The following is a 23,985-nucleotide window of genomic DNA, read 5'->3' as shown; positions in this document are numbered from 1 at the left end:
AAGAAACACAGATTACTTTTTAGGCTTCTAGCTTGAGTGATTAGATAAGCACTAAAGGACAGTGAGATAAAGATGGGGACAGAAGAGCAGGTTTAGAGGAGAGTATGATGAATTTAGCTTTGAACATGATGAGTTCGAGATTTTTATGGAACAGTTAAGATGCATTTGGATTTATGAGTCTGGAGCTCTTGGGGGAGACATTCTTTTAGCTGAAAATATAGGTTGTGGAGCTATCAGCATTTTGGTAGCAGTTCAAACCATAAAAAAGTTACATGAGGAGTGGGGTGCCTGGGTGGCTCAGTAGGTTAAGCGTCTGCCTTCTGCTTAGGTCATGATCTCAGGGTCCTGGGGTCAGCCCCTCATAGGACTCCCTGTTCAGCAGAGAGTCTGGTTCTCCCTCTGCCCCTCCCCCTGCGTATGTTCTCTCTTATGCATGCTCTCTCACTCTCTCATGAGCATGAGCACCTGCTCTCTCTTAAATAAACAAATAAATAAATCTTTACAAGAAAAGAGAGTGAGAGAAAGAAAAAGTTACATGGATCACATGGGATGAAGCAAGAGTGTATATATATAACATTGAAGAGCGGTGGGCCAAAGATTAAACTTGGGTAACACCAGCAATTAAAGATAGGAAAAATATGAGAAACCCACAAAGAAGATAGGAAAGAAAGAGAGGCCTAAGAGGAACAAGGCACATCCAAGGAAGAAAGGGTTTTAAAATGTGAAAAAGGTAAATGATGCCAAAAAATATCTGAGTAATATCATACTTGTCTAGTGATGATAGAACTAAAACACGCTCATCAAGTTATACAATTTTCAAGACATTAATGATCGTAACAAGAGCAGTTACATTGGACTGGCTTGTGAGATGATCAGGTCTTTAGAAAGTAGAGACAACTTCAGGCTATTGTTTTGAAACTTTGAGATGACATCAGTGCCTAATTTGCTACAGTAATTATACAAGTAAAGACAAGGAGGGTTTCAATTCGATTTGGGGGTGTTTTACTTAATAAATAATTGAAAAAATCAAATAAAATATAGGTAATACATAAAGCATTATCCAGTGGATCAAACCTGTTTAGTTTTTGAGTAATTCTTTTGCATGTTTCTGTTATATAGATACTTTTTTTCCCCTCAAAATTATCTTCATTCTATTTCAGCTGAGGGTATAAGCCCTAAAGAGCCCAAAGATCACTGAATGTACTCATTTCTTTTATTATTTTCATTGCAGAAGATGTAGTCTCCAGGTGTTCAGAGCTTCTGATTAATGGTAATGATAACCTACCATAGTGAAAATAGAATACAAAATACTTAAAATTTATTTCTATAGTAGTGCTTAACTTGCTTTCATCAAAATTGAGAAAAAACAAGCCAAGGAAAAGCAGATTATGTCCCAAGGAACTTGTAGCAAAACAGAGAAGCCAAGTGCTTGGGGTCTGGGGTCTATTAATCTCAAACTGACATTTCTCCTGGTCAAAAAGTTGCTGGAGATTTCTGGTGACAAAGAAGAAAGGACAAAGCTTCCATCATCTTGGAAGAAGGATAATTTGGAATCAAGAGTAGAACATTTTTTAAAAACAATGTTTTATATTTGTTAATCATATCTTTCTTTACAAGAATTCTGAGAAAATCATATCCTTTCCTACCCTCTGGATCTGACTTGTTATTTTGCAAAGGGCTACAATTACCAGGAGCAAGGTATTTTATGAAATTAAGTTGTGCCTGAGTACACTTCCAGAGCTAAATCGGCATATGTATTGAGGTGTTAACAGAAGATTGGTTGAAAAGCTACAATACCTTCAAAATATCAATTTGAATCCCAATGACTACAGGCTCTCAAAAGCAATTGTACTGCCAGATGGCAGTTGTTGGTCCATCACACCAAGGCTGGGCCCTGATGCCCCCAGCCGGTCTTCTCTTGGAGGCTTTTCAGCTCTGATGATACCTCACCTCTTTGTGGAAGAAAGATTTGGGGGCCAGAGAGACCAGAGTTTGGCACTGCTACTTATTGTGTGTGACCTTGGAAAAGTTCTTTAGTTTCTCTACACTCATTAAAATGGGAAGATTAACAGTACTTATAGGGTTTGGGAAAGAAATAAGAATGGTGCTTAGCATCTAACAAAAATTCAATGTTAGCGTAATATTTTTATTTTCATTCATATTATCCAATTACATGAACAGGTCAGTTTTTAAAATATTACTCAACATACATATTGTAGTCATCATCACTAGTATCATCATCTCTCACTATCCTCAACCTCTGACATTAATTGAAGGCTTGTTGAGAACCAGACACAAGGAATATACTGGAAAAAGTAAGAAATATAATATTACTCTGCAGAGATAGGCAATCTAATTGAGGAGCCAGAGCAACACATATTTTAAAACGGCAAATATCAATGAAAAGGGGTTTATGTTTTCTGTCATATGGACAATGCAGATAAAGAGTACCAAAGATATATGATCACTATATCTGGGAGTGGCAGAGGAGGAGATGAACAAGAAGAATGCAAGAAAATGAACATTATGAATAAAGGGAAAAGCATGAACAAAATTATAGATTACAGTATTTAAAAAATGTTACACAGCCTAACTGCTGCAGAATATTCATACAGAGTAAGTGAAGGGTAAATTTAGAGAGACAGACAGAGGCCTTTGCAATAAGAACTACCTCTGGAAATTATCTTTTATAAGCATTTCCTACTTGCATTGCCTACTCTGGGCACAGTATTTTTATTATAATAGCTAGGGTACACACAGCCTAGATATTTATAACAACACCTGGAGAATTCTTAATCCAACACTTTATAAAGACTACTAAAAGAGTAAATGAAGAGCCACAACAAGGGGTAATAGAAAGAACCACGTATTTGGTGTAGAGCATACCTGAGTCAAATCTCACTTCTTTCATTTTCTAGCTATACACTTGCATAATAAGGCTTGTTTTGAGGAGTTGCAACAACAGAGTAGGAGTATGGGCTATGTAAGCTTCCAATTCCTCTTTGCCAGAAATGTGTAAAACCTTTAGCCAAGCACATATTTCTGTAGTGGTCTGGTCAGTAGCTCTCATCTAGAGTTCTTCAGAGGCTAGTGATCTTATTTATTTTTTTTTAATTTATTTTTTATTGGTGTTTAATTTACTAACATACAGAATAACCCCCAGTGCCCGTCACCCATTCACTCCCAACCCCCGCCCTCCTCCCCTTCTACCACCCCTAGTTCGTTTCCCAGAGTTAGCAGTCTTTACGTTCTGTCTCCCTTTCTGATATTTCCCACACATTTCTTCTCCCTTCCCTTATATTCCCTTTCACTATTATTTATATTCCCCAAATGAATGAGAACATATAATGTTTGTCCTTCTCTGACTGACTTACTTCACTCAGCATAATACCCTCCAGTTCCATCCACGTTGAAGCAAATGGTGGGCATTTGTCATTTCTAATAGCTGAGTAATATTCCATTGTATACATAAACCACATCTTCTTTATCCATTCATCTTTCGTTGGACACCGAGGCTCCTTCCACAGTTTGGCTATCGTGGCCATTGCTGCTATAAACATTGGGGTGCAGGTGTCCCGGCGTTTCATTGCATTTGTATCTTTGGGGTAAATCCCCAACAGTGCAATTGCTGGGTCGTAGGGCAGGTCTATTTTTAACTGTTTGAGGAACCTCCACACAGTTTTCCAGAGTGGCTGCACCAGTTCACATTCCCACCAACAGTGTATGAGGGTTCCCTTTTCTCCGCATCCTCTCCAACATTTGTTGTTTCCTGCCTTGTTAATTTTCCCCATTCTCACTGGTGTGAGGTGGTATCTCATTGTGGTTTTGATTTGTATTTCCCTGATGGCAAGTGATGCAGAGCATTTTCTCATATGCATGTTGGCCATGTCTATATCTTCCTCTGTGAGATTTCTGTTCATGTCTTTTGCCCATTTCATGATAGGATTGTTTGTTTCTTTGGTGTTGAGTTTAATAAGTTCTTTATAGATCTTGGAAACTAGCCCTTTATCTGATAGGATCCAACAGTACATTAAGAAAATTATTCACCATGACCAAGTAGGATTTATCCCTGGGACACAAGGCTGGTTCAACACCCGTAAAACAATCAATGTGATTCATCATATCAGCAAGAGAAAAACCAAGAACCATATGATCCTCTCATTGGATGCAGAGAAAGCATTTGACAAAATACAGCATCCATTCCTGATCAAAACTCTTCAGAGTGTAGGGATAGAGGGAACATTCCTCGACATCTTAAAAGCCATCTATGAAAAGCCCACAGCAAATATCATTCTCAATGGGGAAGCACTGGGAGCCTTTCCCCTAAGATCAGGAACAAGACAGGGATGTCCACTCTCACCACTGCTGTTCAACATAGTACTGGAAGTCCTAGCCTCAGCAATCAGACAACAAAAAGACATTAAAGGTATTCAAATTGGCAAAGAAGAAGTCAAACTCTCCCTCTTCGCCGATGACATGATACTCTACATAGAAAACCCAAAAGTCTCCACCCCAAGATTGCTAGAACTCATACAGCAATTCGGTAGCGTGGCAGGATACAAAATCAATGCCCAGAAGTCAGTGGCATTTCTATACACTAACAATGAGACTGAAGAAAGAGAAATTAAGGAGTCAATCCCATTTACAATTGCACCCAAAAGCATAAGATACCTAGGAATAAACCTAACCAAAGATGTAAAGGATCTATACCCTCAAAACTATAGAACACTTCTGAAAGAAATTGAGGAAGACACAAAGAGATGGAAAAATATTCCATGCTCATGGATTGGCAGAATTAATATTGTGAAAATGTCAATGTTACCCAGGGCAATATACACGTTTAATGCAATCCCTATCAAAATACCATGGACTTTCTTCAGAGAGTTAGAACAAATTATTTTAAGATTTGTGTGGAATCAGAAAAGACCCCGAATAGCCAGGGGAATTTTAAAAAAGAAAACCATATCTGGGGGCATCACAATGCCAGATTTCAGGTTGTACTACAAAGCTGTGGTCATCAAGACAGTGTGGTACTGGCACAAAAACAGACACATAGAGCAGTGGAACAGAATAGAGAATCCAGAAGTGGACCCTGAACTTTATGGGCAACTAATATTCGATAAAGGAGGAAAGACTATCCATTGGGAGAAAGACAGTCTCTTCAATAAATGGTGCTGGGAAAATTGGACATCCACATGCAGAAGAATGAAACTAGACCACTCTCTTTCACCATACACAAAGATAAACTCAAAATGGATGAAAGATCTAAATGTGAGACAAGATTCCATCAAAATCCTAGAGAAGAACACAGGCAACACCCTTTTTGAACTCGGCCATAGTAACTTCTTGCAAGATACATCCACGAAGGCAAAAGAAACAAAAGCAAAAATGAACTATTGGGACTTCATCAAGATAAGAAGCTTTTGCACAGCAAAGGATACAGTCAACAAAGCTCAAAGACAACCTACAGAATGGGAGAAGATATTTGCAAATGACATATCAGATAAAGGGCTAGTTTCCAAGATCTAGTGATCTTATTTATGTCATATGTTGCTCTCTTAGAACATACAGTTGCATTGGGATGGCCACTTCAGTGATTGGGTCATACTGTTTGAAGAATATTTTTGCTTACTACCTCTGCATTATTGTAGGAAATTTGTGTCTCCCCAATCTAGTTTACTAAATACCTGTTGTTAATCATAAATTGCTCCCTCTTAAGGTTCGTGTTCTGGTTTTTGAATGTGTCCTCATTTTTTTTTTTTCACATCTTCCTTGGTCTAATGCTGTTTTCTGATCGAAAAAGTGGTTCTTGTGAGAAGGGTGTTAAAGGTATTCTTTTCTGGTAGGAAAAGTAATTGCTTTACTGAAGAGAAGGAGATGTCATGGGAAGAGAGGGAGAATGAGGAGAGGAGAAATGGATAGAACTGTGTTTCTATGTGTTTATTTTGTGTGAACCTAGCTGGAATGTGAACTCTCCTCTCATCAGTCTTTGGGATGACAGAAAGATCCATGATATATGCAGGGAACTCCACCAAGATTTGCTCAAAGACTATGGAATTCTCTAAGGCATGAGAAGAGCTCAGATTATGGAGAAAACCCAACAAGCTTTGAAGCGGGTTAGAACTAGAGTTATGTCCAGATGCCCATGCAACCACCTACCAGTTTTGTATACTTGGCCAAGTCTCTTGATCTTTTTCTATAGGGCATGGCCCTCATCTACACAGTGAGGAAAATATTAGCATGTATTTTGTAGAGCTGATCCTAGGGTTAATAAAAGCTAATCCAAGTAAAATGCTTGATTTGTGCCTGGCCCATAATAAGTACTCTACATATTTCAGCTCCTATTCCAATTTACAGGTGAAGCTTAGGGTAACATGTCCAAGCTTATACACTAGCAGAGCAGATTCTGAACTGAGGTGTAACTCTAAAACTGAGTTAGTTTCACAACACTATATTGCCAATTTAAATATTCTGATTAGCTCCAGAATATATGCTTTGACCATTCTACTGTTGAAACTTCATTAGGCTCCCATACTTTCCTTTTGTTCTTCTGTACTTTCTTCAGAGTATTTTCAACATTGGATTGCATTTCTAATCCATCTGTCCATTCAAACAGTAAGCCAGATGCACCAACAGTGTACCTGTGTGTATTTGAAAATTGCATAATATATGTAATTGTTTAAACTTCAAAAAATACACACATTTAGAAATCTTGAATATAAAAACTGCTGTTTATATAAGTGAGCAAGGCATACTCCTTATAAAATCAATAAAATGAAAATGATACTATAGGAACAGAAAAATGATATTTTTAGAATACAGTTTCAAACATTTTATTATCCAGGTATCTAGTCTGAGTACATATTATAGAAAACAAAATGTAAGGGATGCCTGGGTGGCTCAGTGGCTGAGCATCTGCCTTAGGCTCAAGACGTGATCCTGGGGTCCCAGTATTGAGTCCCACATCGTGCTCCCTGCATGGAATCTGCTTCTCTCTCTGCCTGTATCTCTGCCTCTCTCTGTGTGTCTCTCAGGAATAAATAAATAAAATCTCTGAAAAATGTAAAATAAAAAAATTATATATGTAAAAATTGAATTTTTGTTTATCCTACCCTTGTTGAATGTTATTAATTTCATTCATATTTAGATTTTTAGCACTCTTTGGAATTCATGATTTTTAAAAAGATTTTTACTTATTTATTCCTGAGAGACACAGAGAGAGAGAGAGAGAGGCAGAGACACAGGCAGAGGAAGAAGCAGGCTCCATGCAGGGAGCCCGATGTGGTACTAGATCCTGAATCCCAGGATTACGTCCTAAACTGAAGGCAGAAGCTCAACCGATGAGCCACCCAGGTGTCCCTCTCTGTGGAATTCCATAACTAAATGAAATTTAACAATTTTCCTAAACAAGTTTGGCTTTTCCTTCCCCCTTTTTATACCAAATACTACAGACAAGTTATGATTTTAATGGAATAAAGATCTTTACCTTTCTCCAGGGTTTCCACAGCATGCTTTAGTTCTCCCTGTAGTGTTTCTTAACTGTTGCTTTACATGCTTTCCTCCACTATCAGATGAGCAGTTCCTTGAAGGTTGGTAATTTAGTTTTATGTGTAGATCTCTAGTATCTTCCCATATAATCTGATAATTGAGCACCTAGTGATTTAATTAATTAATCACTTGGTGATTTAATTAATCACCAAGTGATTTAAAAATTGATCTCCACACAAAAACCTGCATATGCATGTTTATAGCAGTTTTATTCATATCCTTAAAAACTGGAAGCAACCAAAATGTCCCTTAATAGGTGTGTGGATGAACAAATTGTGGTCATCTACACAGAATACTATTCCATGATAAAAGAAAAAAGAACTCTCATATCACATGAAGACATGGATAATTTTAAATGAATTTTACTAAGTGGTAAAAGTCTATCTGTAAAGGCTATATACTGAATGATTCCTGATATTATCTGATATTCTGTAAAAAGGAAAACTTAGAGACACAGTGAACAGACAAGTATGTGCCAGGACTCAAGGGTTGGGAGGGAGGATTGAATGGGTGAAGCACAGGTGATTTTTTTTTTTATGGGCAAAACTATTCACTGTGATACTGTAATGATGGATGTATGACATTGTATATTTGTTAAAACCCAAAGAGTTCGACAGCACCAAAAGCAAACCTTAATCTATAGAAATTTTTAAAACTCATTCAGGAAGTTCACAGATCTTGTGATGGAAAACAGAATGTGAGCAAATAATGTAACTATGATACATGTATGAAATAACTTCGCTGAATGATGTAAAAGAAAAAGGAGCAGAACTTAATTAGTTCTGGAAATGAATGTACTCTGCATAACTAAAGTAAAAAAAAACTGCACATAAGCACTGTCCTCTGTAAAGTTGTCTCTCATGGTGGTACAGGTTAACAATTTTGAAACCACTATATATGTACACTGAAACTGAATAATTAAGCAAATGTACAGTTATGGTGGGAGCCAGATATTTCTCACTTGAAGTGAAAGATTACAGATAAGTAGAGGGAGAAGATGAATTAGAGATATAGACAATATGAACTCCTGTTTAGCTTAATATAGATACAGATTGCTGGTGAGGATATGAAGAAATCATGACACTCATACGTTGCTGATGGGAATGAAAATTGATACAGCCACTGTAGAAGACAGTTTGATGATTTCTTGCTTGATTTATTTCTATATAAATATACTTTTACCACATGATCTAGCAATCATGTTTCTTGATACTTACCCAAAGGACTTGAAAACTTGTGCCTACCCAAAAACCTACACATAATTGTTTTTTGACATCATTTATTTATCATTGCCAAAACAATCTTCAAATGTGAAGAGAGCAACACAAGATTTCAAGGAACATGAGGGAATCAAGGAATATAACACCACAAAGGAACAAAATAAACCTCCAGTGTCTGATCCCAAAGAAAAAGAGATCTATAGATTGCTTAACAAAGATATCAAAATAATTGTCTTAAACTCAGCTACGAGGAACAAAGAAAACTAAAGAAAATCAAGAAAACAACACATAAATAAAATGGAACTTCAACAAAGAGACATAAACCATAAAAAGAAACTTATCTAGCAATCATGTTTCTTGATACTTACCTAAAGGACTTGAAAACTTGTGTCTACCCAAAAACCTACACATAAATGTCTTTGACATATTTATTTATCATTGCCAAAATGTAGAAGCAACCAAAACATCCTACAGAATGTGAATAACCAAATAAACTGTAGTATATGCAGGTATAAAATATTATTAAGAGCTCAAAAAAAAGTTCTTAGGCTATGAGAAGACATGGAGGAAATTAAAATACAAATTACTGAGAAAAGAAACCAATCTGAAAAGGCTACATATTGTATGATATCAACTATTATGTTATGGAAGAGTCAAAACTATGGAGACAATAAAATCAGTAGTAGACAGGGGTAGAGATGGGGAAGGGATGAATAGGGAGAGGACAGAGGAATTTTAGGGTAGTAAAATTATCCTGCATGACATTTTAACAATGGATATATCATTATACATTTGTTCAAACCCTTAGAGCAAATAACACCAATGGTGAACCCCCCACCCCCCGAATGTTTGGAAACAAAGACCTTCCAGTTAGTCAGAAAGGGAAGGAGGTAGGAGGCAGGTTAGGCAAGAGTGGTTAGCTATTATTTTATTTTCAAAGGCAGCTGTTCTTACTTCTCACTGCATCTCTCATTTGCCTACTCAAGTTCAAATCCCTTCTTCTTGTAGTCTAGCCATGCATCACTTCTTCTTTGTAATTTCATCTTTCTTCCATTTGCATTAGAAAATTCCATGTTGCACAATTACTTTTCCAAATAAAAGTAGACAAACAAAAAGCCCCTTGATGTCTGCCCACAGACTACTGCAAGGCCCATATTTTAATATATTTTATGTCCTCAAGAGCAGCCATCTATCCATCCACTGCTCTGTTTTCTCAACCCCTTTTCTAAATCAAGATTGCGTTCTTTGACTACTCTCCACATGGAAAAAAAAAAGGTAAACTATGGTTTTTTGATGATGTAAGAGGTCTTAATGTAGTTTCATCTTTGGCAACACAAGTACCATTCTGGTGAGTAATGTTGATAATGGAGGAGGTTCTGGCTATTTGAGGGGTCTATGGAGTGTACGCAGTAGAATATACATTCTTCTCAAGCAATCAAGGAATAGATCATATGTTAGGCAAAAAGTCTTAATAAATTTAAGAGGATAATTATAAGTTCATATATCTTTTTCAACCAGAATGGTATAACACTAGAAGTCATTAACAGGAGAAATAATACGAAATTAATAAATACAAACTTAAATAACATACTTTTGAATAATCAATTAGTCAAAGAAGGTATCAAAAAGGAAATATAAAAAAGGGAAATACAAAAGAATAAATCTTAAAAGTTCTCATCCCAAGAAAAACGTTTTTAAACTGTATATAGTAATGGATGTTAACTAGAGTTATTGTGGGGACTGTTTGTGATATATACATATATCAAATCATTCTGTTGTATGACTGAAACTAATATGATGTTGTAGGTCAATGATATCTCAATAAGAAGATAATTATACACACATATAAAAAAGAGAATAGTACAGATAAGAAATAAAAATATATCTTGAAACTAATGAAAATGTAAACACAACATACCAAGACTTATGGAATGCAGCAAAAGTAGTCTAAAAGAGAAGTTTTTGTGGTAAATGCAGTAAGAAAGATCTCAAATGAATAATCTAACTTTACACGTAAGAAACTTGAGAAACAAACTAAGCTTAAAGTCTGCTGAAAAAGGAAATAATATGTATTATAGCAGAAATAAATGAAATAGAGAGTAGAAAAACAATAGAAATTATTAATAAAAATATGAGCTAGTTTTTGGAAATACAAACAGAATTAACAAAATTAACAGAATTAACAGAATTATTACCTTTAATAAGACATCACTACAAAAAGAATAACCCAAATGGCACCTGCATGGCTCAGTAGGTTAAGCATCTACCTTCAGCTCAGGTCATGATCCCAGGCTCCTGGGATCAAGCCTTGCACCAGGTTCCCAGCTGAGTGAAGCCTGCTTCTCCCTTTCTTTCTGCCTCTCCCTCAACATGCTCTGTTTCTCTCAAATAAATAATTAAAATCTTTAAAAAAGAGAATAATCACCCAAACAAAGTTATAAATGAAAGAGGAGGTAGTACAACTTATACTGCAGAAATACAAAGGATAAAATGAGGCTATTATAAATAATTATCAACAAATGAGATATCCTAGAAGAAATGGATAAGTTCCTAAGTGCTTATGACTTACTACGACAAAGTCATGAAAAATTAGAAAATACGAACAGACCTATTACTAGTAAAGACATTGAATTAGCAATCGAGAACTTAAAAAAACAAAACAAAACAAAACCATGAGACCAGACAGCTGCAGTGGTGAATCTATTAAACATTTAGAAGAATTAATACCAGTCCTTCTCAAATTCATTTGAAAAACTGGAAAGGAGGGAACACTACCAAGATAATTTTTAAGACCACCACTATCCCAACACCAAAGCCAGACAAGACTCCACAAGAGTAAAATACAGAAAAAAAAAAGAGTAAAATACAGGCCAATATCTTCGATGAACATAGATGTAAAAACTTTCAACAAAATACTAATAAAACAAATTCAAGAGCACATTAAAAGAACTGTACCATGATCAATGGGATTTATTCCTGGGATACAAAGATGGTTCACCATACACAAATCAGTAAGTGTGATATACCACATTAACAGAAATGAAGTATACACATCACATGATCATTGCAATGGATGTAGAAAAACTGACAAAATTCAACATCCTTATATGTTAAAAACTCAAAAAATAAGGCATAGAAGGAATGTACCTCAATGTTATAAAAGTCATATACAACAAGTTACAGGTAAGGGATGTTTTAGAAGCTTACAGGCAACATCACATTCAATATTGAAAAACTTAAAACTTTTCATCTAAGATCAGTTCCATGACAAGAATGCTCATCCTCACCACTTCTACTCAACACAGAGGTCCTACCCAGAGCGAGTAGGCATGTAAAGAACCAAAATCATTCAGTTTGGAAAGAAATAAGTAAAATATGTTTGTAGATGACATGATTTTATATATAGAAAGCCATAAAGACTCCAAAAAATGTCAGAATAAACAAATTCAGTAAGGTAGCAGTATAACAATCAACCTGCAGATGCCAGTTTCTATGTTGTTTCCATGCACTTACAACAAATTATTCAAAAAGAAAATTAAGAAAACAATCCCATTTATGATAGCATCAAAGAAGGACAAAATACTTTGGAATAGATTTAGCCAAGGAGGTAAACATGTGCACACTGATAAGTATAAAACACTGTTGGAAGAAATGAAAAAAGACACAAATCAATAAAAAGATATCTTATGCTCATAGATTGAAGGAATTAATATTGTTGCAATATTCATACTACCCAAATTATCTACTTATCCCATGTAATTCTTATCAAAATTCCAATGACATCTCTATAGAAATAGAAAAACAATAAAAAAATGGAACCACAAAGGACACTGTATAACCAAAACATTTATAAGCAAGAAGAACAAACTGAAGAGATCATACTTCCTGATTTCAAGATATATTACAAAGGTATCATAATTAAAAGAGAATAGTACTGGAATAAGTACAGAAATATGGACCAATAAAACATTATAAAGAGCCCAGAATTAATCTCATGCTTGTACAGCCAATTAATCTTTGACAAGGGAGCTAAAGGATACATAATGGTACAAAGATGATCTCTTCAATAAATGATACTGGGGAATCTGGATATCTAGATATAAAAGAATAAAGTTTGACCCTTATCTTACATAATATATGGAAATTATCCCCAAATTGAAAGACAAAAAGAAGACTTAAAATCATAAAACTCCAAGAAGAAAACATAGGGCAAAAGTTCCGTGACATTAGCTTGGCAAAGTTCTATTTTTTGAAATGATATCAGAAGCATTAAGCAACAAAAACAAAAATTGATGAGTGGGACTATACCAAACTAAAGGAAACAGCAAAGGAAACAACAGAGTAGAAAAGGCAACCTATGGAATGGGAGAAAATATTTGCAAACAATATACTGGATGAGGGAGGAGTTAATGTTCAATATCTATATGGAACTCCTGCAACTCAATAGCAAAAACCCTCAAATAAGCTTGAATAGACATTTTTCTAAAGAAGATACACAAATGGCAACAAGTATATGAAAAAGAGACCAACATCACTAATCATTAGTCATCAGGGAAATTTGGATCAAAAACATTATGAAATATCACCTCACTTGTGTTAGAATAGCTATTATCAAAAAAAGAAAAAAACTAATGATAAGTATTGGTGAGGATTCAGAGAGAAAGAACTCTGGTATACTATTGATGAGGTGAACTGATACAGCCATTATGGAAAATAGTATGGAAATCTTCCCACCTCCCCTCAAATTAAAAATAGAACTACTGTATGATCCAGCAATCTTACTTTTGGGTATTTATCCAGAGGAATCAAAATCACCATCTCAGAGAGGTATGTATATTCCTATGTTAGCATTATAGACTATAGCCAACATATGAAAACAACCTATTCATTGACAAGTGACTGGATACAAAATACAGACACAAACGGAATATATATATATATATATATATATATATATATATATATATATATATATAGTATTTTCAAGCCTTAAAAAATAATACTGCCTTTTGCAACAACATAAGTGGATCTGGAAGGCTTTGTGCTAAATGAAATAAGTCAGACACAGAAAGAGAAATACGGTATGATTTCACTTATTGTGGGGGTTTCAAATAGTCATAGGAGCAAAGAATAGGATGATGGTTATGAGGGGTGTGGTGATAGGAAATGAGATGTTATTTAAGGAATACAAATTTTCATTTATGCAACACAAATAAGTTTCAGAGATCTAATGTATAAAATAGTGATGATAGGTATCAATACTATATACTTGAAATTTGCTAAGAGGTTAATCTTGGGTCCTATCACCATAAAACAAATATATATAAATGGTAGCCATGTGAGGTAATATATATGTGAATTAGCTAGATTGTGGTGAATATTTCACCACATATACATAAATCATCAAGTTGTACACTTTAAAAATAGAATAAAATCAGAATTGTCCCTTTGAAAATTTCAATAGCGAATATACTGCCTAGAGAATATAGCTAGGAGTGGCATTTCTTGGCTTCTTAAATTTTAACCTTTCTTCTGCTTCTGTTATAAGAATTTAAGGCCATGATGGTGTTCTTCTAATTATCACTTTTATTGTATCTCACAATTTCCCGTATGTAAATAGGTCTTTATTATTCTAAGTATTTAAAAATTTATGATTTTTTTTCTTGAGTCTTCAGAAGGATGATCATATACCCTATTGTCTAAATTAGGACATATTTGAGAATGAAAGTATGTACTATTATTAATTATACGAAGAGATACAGACCAGGGTAATTTTAGGCAGAGCTGGGTATACATACAACCTATACATGAATTATTTGGAAGTATATTTTACATTTACTGTGAACAAATTGTAATTATGGATATGTGTGTCCCATTTTTATAACTAAACATAGGTACCAATATTTTGAACTTTTTGAGATATTTTATGGCTCAGAATAAAGACGATGCAATTTTTATGCACCTTTTCTGATTAAACTCCCCACTTACGGTGGGCCCTGGGCTTTCCTCCTTCACCTAGAATTTTGGTAGAAACAAAAGCAAAACTCAAAACCAAAGGTTCGTCAAGTGACCACAAGGAAAAGTTGTCTCTTTCACCTTGTTTTCTGCCTCAGAAAGTTTCTTATCACTAGTACAATACACTTTATAAAGATTTCAAATATATGTGTTATCCACTATGTTAGCTGAATGAGTCTTCATTATATTTAGTCTACTATACTACCCAAAATGGATCTCCTAATTTAATGGATGTGGAAATTAAATAATTTGTGCAAGATTACACAAGTAGCAAATAGTGAAATCAATATTAGACACTAGATGTGTTTGGTTGTTTGCTAACTTTTGTTGCCTACTGCTGTACTGGCTTTTATTCCTGCTAAAATTACATGTCTGTGATTGGGCAAAATGGACAAATTTGCTCTGGGAGTGATCTTCCTTCAGTTTTACCATTCTACTTGGAGAAAAATGGGTTCTCAGCCATATTAGAAGAAAGTACTAATGTTCTAATTTTTGTACTAAAATTCCTCTATGGCCCTTCAAACATTACACTTTGTCAAACATTTTAAAAGTCACAATCTCTCCCATTTATATTCTGAGGGGGGAAAAGTATGAATTCAGAATTTTACCTCAATTCTCTCAGAGGAATGGACTGGAAAAATGAAAGATTATCTCTAAATGGCTTTGGGTTTCTTAGAAGGAAATTAGACATGGAGCTTTCATGATTTCTATTTGGCTTTAGAGTTTTTTTTTATTCCAAATGGGAATTCATATGCACTGGAGTATGGCCAACTTTAATTTTTAATGGTTTTCATTTCATGACTGAGGTTTTTATGACCAACAGATAAAAAAAAGTACTTTCTCAGAGAGAATATAGCACTATGGTATGTCAAATACAATTTACCTCTTACTTATATGGTGTCTTTTGTTGTTAGCATGTAGTCAAGGTTTTCTTATAAAAAGCTTTTATTTCTTTGAAGAATAGTTCTTGTTCTTCTAGTTCTCAGGAAGCCTAGAACAGTGCCAGGAACATGCTAGATATTCCATAAGCACCTCTTGGCTCTGGTTAGATCTGATTTTCAGTTCAGATACGAAACTAAAATAAATGTCCAGTATCTTGTCTAATCTGTTTTATTCCTGTCTTCTTTGCCAGCAAGTCTGACTTTATGAGTCATAGGCTTAACTTCATCAGTCAGAAGGCCAGGTTACTTTTTCCAGGATCAATCATTTCCTTTGGGACAGGCAGAGATAAAATGGAAAAGTCTAAAAGTAAGAAAAAACTGAAATGTGAGAATGAAATTGAAAATGAATGGGATGCAAAGGTGTCTAGCTCAGAGGGTGGAAGTGCAAGTCAGAGAGAAGAGTATTCCAATTTCTTATGTTCAGTTTTAAGCTCAGTTTTTGGAAAATATATTTGATTACTCAGAGTACATAGTCTAATTCTGGAAGCAGCCATAAATTTAGTATACATCAAAAGCCTAAAAAGTGAGAAAGCAAAATTTAGAGGAAGTTAGAATATGACATAAATAGTGCAAAATATAGTGAATTGGAATTGGAATTCAGGACATCTCAATTGTCGTGCTGGCTCTACAGTAAATAACTTCTGAGTTTCCATGTCCTTATCTATGAAATAAGTGAATTTAACTTAGGTTTATTGCCTCTTGCTCCAATGCGCATGTTACTATACCAATCTCAGGCTCTCTCCTTCATTATTTCTAAGGATTGTGTGCCAGCCTAATACTGTGGCTTGTAGATTCATCTCACATCATATCCTCTGCATTTCCACAGTTTCTTGGGCTTCCTACACTTGTTTGTTTGTTTTTTTTTCCATTAAGGTCTCTACCAACAATAAAGGTCTGTGGCTTTGTGTGTCTAGGTTCTTTGGCTGTAAGCAACAAAAATAGATCCTATTAATTTAAACAAAATAGAACTTTATTGGGAAGAAATGGAATGACCAAAACAATTCAAGGAAAGGCTATATAATCAGATTTTAGAAAGAACACTTTTCTCAAATATTTCATTATTAAGAAAGAGAGGCTGAGTGGCTGAGCTTAGGTCACATGCCCAGGGCACGTAGGGGAAGAGGCTCTATAATGATGAATTCCACCAAGACTGAACGCAATGGGAAAGTAGAATATTTTTTCAAAGGAAAGAGAGAGTGCTCTTACTGAATGTAGACTGGACAAATGAAAACAAAATGAAGCAAAAAAAAAAAAAAAAAAAAGGCTATCTATGCAATGTGCCGAGTGAGTCAATCATCTGGTTTTCTCAGGGGGTTGAATCAGCCTGATGGCTCTCATTCTGTGATATGAGGATAGGTTTGCAACATGTGCTATTAGCACACAATCTCTGTAAGGGATGTGAATCCTGGTAAAATACATCAGTGTGATGTCTCGGGGTGTCTGTGGTGGTATGATGCTAAGTTATGAATAGTTTACTCTGGTGCTTCAGCTCATTATAACCTACCAGCAATTTTAACACTTGAATGAATCTCCTAGGCTCTACCAACAACTGAGTCAAATGAATAGCTCTGAGGACTTGAATTATGATAGAATCTGACTTTACGAATTATAAATTGGTCAAAGACATGTGAGCCTTGCCTATTCGTTTATCGTCTCGTTTTTGGAATCACTTATGTAAACTCATTGCATTTACATACTCAGAGCAAATTTTTCTGAAGAGCTCTGAACACTTTCAGAAACTTTACTAATCTGTTTACTTTCTCTAGGAGATAAGGTGGTTGTCGGTAATAACATTAAGCTTTTTAATAACGTTAAACTTTTTGAGAACATTTCTAAGACAATTCATGAGCCTAGAAAGAACTGGTAATTATCCACATTTTAATGATAATATAGAAAAATCTAAATGTTTACCAGTGTAGAAATAATAGCCAAGGCTAACTTGTTTGACTCTTCATTTTCATCTACAAAATAGACAACTCATTATTATCACCCTAATCAAAACCATCTATTGAATACCTTCCTGCTTATAGCACTGCTTGGAGTTTGTTAAACAGGCATAATTCTCTCCATTATCACCACATATTAATATTTAACAAGAGACCTCTTTTAGATTTTAAATGAACGATTACAACCCTTAAAGCCTATCGAAGTAAATGATCTAGGTTTTATTTCTTTGAAGAGGAAATGGGGTCCAGGGTGCTGAATTAAAGAGGTATTAAGATATGCTGATTTATTCATCTGTATGTCATCTCTCAGATTTGATTTTTAAACTCTGAGCATCAGCAGTGTCAGTCTCTCAAAAGACAGGCAGGTTGGCAGTCATATTCAATCCTGCTTTTGTTCATAGTCTATGGCTCAGAGACACGTTCTTCTCTTGTCAGCTTTATGAAGAATAGAACATAATTTTCATTTGCCTGCTTGGAGGACAATCATAAGACGTTCTTGAAGTGAATTTTACCCACAGGCACAATATTAAAATAGAATTCGACTTTATATAGAGATCTATTCATATTAACCACATCCACAGAACATTTTATAATTCTATGCTAACAGTTTGGCTTCTGCTTAGGGTACATAGACTCCACCCCAGGGTGCATTCTCAGAGTGGGAGTTGTGTTGTTAAACTCCCACTGTGTCAAATGGTGAAGATGTATTCAAAACCGCAGCTATCTTTTTCCTAAATTCAAGGTGTCTCTAACCAGTAGCTGCCACTGGGCCTGGAGTACTGAAAACTTTGGAATAAAAACAAATTGCAATATCTATTATCTGGTGACTTAATGCCAGACTTCGAGCATGTGAAAGAATACTTGATACTGAGCATCATTTTCTGTAATATAAGGGAGTCTAAGTATATTGTCAATAGCAAACAATGACAAAAACAACATTATGGCTGGCAGGCTGGAGTCATGCTTGAGCAGACAACTGGCTACTTCAGACAGAGTCCACCATCCCTGGTTACACTGTCTAAAGTACAATGACCATATCTTAAGTATGTCTCTCTTAGTATTGGGGCTCTGGTGACTCAGATTTATAACTCTGTAAAGTTTCACATGAACAGAATTATTGAATCCTGTAACAACTGTGCCTTCTTGTCTTGTCGTAAGTGATGATTGACAGCTGTGTTGTAGGATTTCCAGTTCTGCTTCAATGGTATTTCTCTAACTTCACTTCCCCCTCCAACCTCCCCTCATTCTTTTATATAGCTTCGTATTCTAGAATTTTTTTTATCATCTTCTTGCCACCCTTCTTCTTCAAATGAACAATCTTAACTATATAGTCTAGGATTAGTTTGGTCTTAATTATAAGGCTGATGGCTTTGACCAAGATTCTAAGAATCTGTTTCTTCAACACTTGGTATACAGGCTAATACAGGGGCTGGAATATGATAAGTTCTCAATTAATATTTGGTGATTGTCAATTAAAAATTGGTAACAATTTTGTTTCTTTCTTAACATGTGTACTATCTAAATATATAACAAAGTGTGAAAGAATAGGAAATGTGAGTAATTTTCTTGAATGCAAGCACTCATGGTAAACACAGAAACACATGAATCTAGGCATTGGTTATACCTCCACTTATGCTACTTTAGAGGTTTATAGTATTGCTACTTCCTATACAAATCATTTTCAATGACTATTCAAAATTCAGGATCATAAAAAGGAGACTTAATCTAAATATTTGGCTGATCAACTATGCTGGTTCACTAGAAAGTTAAAATATTAAGACTTTTATAGCAGATGAATTGGAATAGTTAATTAAAAATAAAATGACAATAAATTCTGCTATATTAGTTAATGCACAATTTGCCTCACAAGAGTATATCTCTAAATATTTTTTAACCTCATCCCCCCAGGTTTATTGAGATATAATTGACTTATTAAGATACAATTCCAATATAGTTAACAATCTATCATTTCACATAATTATAGTGTTTTGTGTATGGGGAGGATATTTAAGATCTATGGTCACATATATAATGCAGTACTGTTAAATATAATTACCATGATGTAAATTATGTTCCTGGAACTTATTCATCTTGTAACTGGAAGTTTACATGTTTTGGCCAACATCTCCCCATTTCTCTACCTCTCAGGCCCTGGCAACCACCATTCTTTCTGTTTCTATGAATTAGGATTTTTTTTTTATTTTTAGATTTCACATATGAGCAAGATCATATAGTATTTCTTTTTCAGTCTGACTTACTTCATGGTAATGTAAATGTTTACAACAAGTGAGTTAGATGGATTTTAGAACCTTAAACTTGAGAGTTTTGCTAACTAAAATTATGGATTGTCATTGAATATCTAGATTAGTTCTAGATAAGATAAAGTAATGAAACATTACTGAACACAGGCGTATCCATTTTTGGCTTCTTATTACAGAGAAGTTTAAGACACTAGTAAACATGTTTTGTGCCACACTGAAAAATTCACTATGAGAAAAAAATATAGCTCCAGAAATTTTTAATACATTTTAATGAAGTATTTATTCCATTTATATTTAATTATGGATATTGGGTTTAAGTATATAATCTTGCTATTTGTTTAATATTTTTCCTATGAACTTTTAGTCAGTTATTCTTCCTTTCAGTTTTCTTTTATATTAATCAAGCTTTTTTTTCCATTTTATTTCACTGTGCCTTATTAGTTGTATTGGAAGTCCACAAGATCACCCTAGGTTTTGCGATTTACTAGGAAAACTCATAGGACTTACCATATAGTCATTATTCATAGCTATGATTTATTACAGTGAAGTGATACAACAGAAGCTCAGTAAGGGCAAAAGACATACAGAGTGAAGTCTGAAGGAAATAGGGCAAGTCCTCTCTCAGTAGAGTCACATAAAAGGCATTTAATTCTTTCATCAATAAAATGTGACAATACATGTGAAATATTGTCTACCACAGAAGTTCTTTAGAGTCTCAATACCCAAGGGTTTTACTGGGATCCCCTTCTGCTTTGAGTGCACCAAAATTCCAGATTCCCAGAAGAAAGACAAGTGTTTAGCATAAACCTTGTTTTCACATTTAGGCAACAGTGGGAATCCCAGCCAAATCCAAATCCAAAACAAGCCAAGGGCCACCCTTGCAAATAGGACTTTCTAACAGTATGTAGGAATGTTGACAATACTGACTCTATCTTTGGCCCTCCATATTGTTCATGTTCACACAATGACCTCCCTCGGGGCTACATGTTCTAGGTCCCATGGAAGGTAATGTTCACCCTGACTGAAATGAGGGAAGGCTTGTTCTGATTTTCCCTATGGTGGTATACAAAATGGGCCACTTAAATAACTATTAGAGATTCTCTGGTGCACAGATGGACCCACTTTAGATAATTACCCCATGGCCACACCATCGTGCCCCTCACTCTATAATTGCTGGAGATTATATTCCTAATGTGACTGGGAATGGGGAGAAGAGAATAGATGTGTACTGACTGGATTTTCTGTCTCACAGACCCTCCCCTCAATAAATTACCCTAAATAAGACTCTGTGTAAAGAGAGTATGGAGTGGCTTGCTTCATTTTTCGGTCTTCGAGGACCTCCTCAATCTGGAAGATAACCTTACTGGCCCTCCTTGCCTTCTAAGAGGGTAATAATCTCAGTTCCACTATGTTATTCTTTTCTACCAGCTAGTAATAACCCTTTGAGCAATCTTTTTACAGGTTGCTATTATGGTAGCTATAGGTATAGGTATAGATATTATAATAAACATTTGTAACGTCATAATCTATAAGAACTATCCAAAAGTATAACCCCATTTATACTATTCCCTGTGTTATTATTATGTATTTCTACTTATGTTTTAAATTCCCAAACTATTTTTGTAAATTTTGCTTTAAGCACTGTATAGATTTATAAAGAAATTATGTAGAAATAGAAAAAATTACCCATGTATTTACCAAACCTAATGCTCATCAGCCCTTCCTACAGATTTGAGTTTCCATTTGGCATCATCCATTTGAAGAATTTTTTTTTTTCCTTTCTTATAGTGTAGACCTGTTGGCAACAAATTTCCACAGGTTTTATTTGTCTAACAATCTTTTTTATTGTCTTCGTTGAGGACCTATAGTTTTCCAATCTCATTTCAGAATTCATGGCATGCTGGAACCACTCTACATTTTGTAACTTCTTGTGTATGGCGAGTTTGGTGAAAGGGATAGTTGAGTGGCTCTCTGAGTTTCTGAGCTCCTGGAACAAATAGAACCCCGAATTCCTTGGTGGGTTGGGACATTGGGGCAGAGAAAAAAATGAGAATGAGAATGAGAATGAGAGCAAGAGTAAGAGATTTTAACTTGAGGAGACAGAGAAATATCCAGATGTAGGTAATTACATAGAGTGAAACCAAGGAGTATTTCAAATCAGAAGAGTCTGTCTATAAATTAGGTGGGAACAGCTCAAGTAAAAGAACACAGGCTTTGGAATCAGAGGCAATTTCAAATCCAGGCCTATTATTTATGAGATATGTGTGATACTAAGCAAATTTTCTAACTTTCTCCAACCCTATAATAATCTATAAAATGGGTGCAATGCACTGCATGGTATTGTTGCAAAAGCTAACTCTTTATACCTGTTACAGCACCTGGGACTAGAGATGCAGTCTGCTTCTCTTCTCTTCTGGAAGATCAAAACTGATTCTGATTCAGATTATAAATATACTGCTTTGTGTAAAATCTTCATGACCATTGGGCATCTTGTGCTGAGAATTACATGTTCCCACTCCTCAAAATAAAATAGAAAGCAGAATTAACTTAGTTGAGTCACTGTATCAATCAGGGGCCTGGCAGAAAATAGAGATTTTAATGATGGACTAGCTACAGAGGCATGGATGGTGGTAAGGAGAAAACAGCAGATGTGGAAGCATGAGAGACGAATAACTCCAGGAAACCATTGTTAACCTAAGGCTGATGGGGTAGTGGGAAGAAATAGTGTTCCTGAGGCCCAGTGTGAACCAGAGCTGTGGAGGAAATTTTGCCCAGCAGATGCTGCTCACAGAGGAACACAGACGTGCAAAGGCTGTATGAGAGTGGGGCGGGAGGACATTCCGAACACTTTCTCTTCCCACTCTCTGATCACCTAACAATATTTTTCTTTCACTGAATTAAATCAGAGGCCAGAAAGAAAGGGAGTTCAGGTGGTAACGGTGGTAAGAATAAGCCTGCTGGGTGAAGAGAATGTATCTGGAGGTGGAGTAAATGTGCAAATAACCAGCACATTCACCATGGAAACATGTACCAAGGACGGGAGACTAGCTGTTAGTGAAGGTAACTTGTGCCTCCCATTGTGAGGGTCTCACTCTTACTTTTGACTGCTGTGAATCCTGAGAAATTAGACTTAGCAAAAGATCTTACTCCACTTGCTAAAACTGGGATGGTGTCCCCTATCTCAAAAGTAACACTTCCTTTAGAAAACATGCACTCTTGTCAGAGTTACCACCTGATAGAAGTCTATGAAGCTTTTCTCACCTGGATTCCTTTCATTTCAAAATTAATGATCCAACTCCTACTATCCCTTTCAAGAGATTTCTTTTTGCCAGAATCCACATTCTCAGTAGACAAGCAATGCTTTCTGCACATCTCTCAAGGTTGGAAGCCTGGAATGATTATTTCCTCTTCTCTGTGTCAGTTAACATTAATGGGAATGGGGACACACAAATTTGCTATTGTCATTCCTGACTACCTTCCACTCATTCTTCAAGTCTGGCTTTGAGATAACCTTCTCTAGGTGGGTAAGATGCCCCTCTAGTATACTCCCCATGTATCCTATACTTTCTTGCCTACCACTTCTGCCTAGATTTCATATTATTTGCTTTCTTGTCACCATCCATTCCCTGAGCTCTAGTGTTTAAGGAATGAGACAATGACTCCTAAGGAATTCACACAATGTATGACAGTCTGTGATCAATAGTATTTATGGAATCAATGAATAGAGGAATATATGAATGAATAGGAACCATAGTGTAGCTGTGCTTACTTGATGCGGGTGCACACAAATACACCTGTATTGTTACAACTCTTCTGGGCCTTGTCTTTAAAATGAACAAGGTTATCCTGATCTTTAAGATTCTTTTAAGAACTAAAATGAGGTACACCTGGGTAGCTCAGTGGTTGAGCGTCTGCCTATGGCTCAGGGCGTGATCCTGGGTCGGAGGATTGAGTTCCGAGTCCTGCATCAGGCTCCCTGTGAGGAGCCTGCTTCTCCCTCTGTCTCTGCCTCTCTGTGTGTGTCTCTCATGAATAAATAAATAAAATCTTTAAA

General features: G+C 35.5%; 1 long non-coding RNA gene across 2 annotated transcripts in view; it reads left to right on the top strand.

The window, feature by feature from the left end:
• LOC144288070 (uncharacterized) overlaps positions 1 to 22,445 on the top strand; it is a 56,995-nt gene extending 34,550 nt beyond the window's left edge. For both annotated transcript variants that reach the window (XR_013356023.1, XR_013356021.1), the window contains one exon: positions 22,307 to 22,445. This is a non-coding gene — a long non-coding RNA (uncharacterized LOC144288070). The remainder of the gene's footprint in view (positions 1 to 22,306) is intronic.
• The last annotated feature ends 1,540 nt before the right edge of the window (positions 22,446 to 23,985 follow it).

The sequence above is a fragment of the Canis aureus genome, chromosome 17, assembly GCF_053574225.1.
Source record: "Canis aureus isolate CA01 chromosome 17, VMU_Caureus_v.1.0, whole genome shotgun sequence".
In the NCBI taxonomy this organism is placed as follows: domain Eukaryota; kingdom Metazoa; phylum Chordata; class Mammalia; order Carnivora; family Canidae; genus Canis; species Canis aureus.
This window is presented reverse-complemented; position numbering and strand designations above follow the sequence as displayed.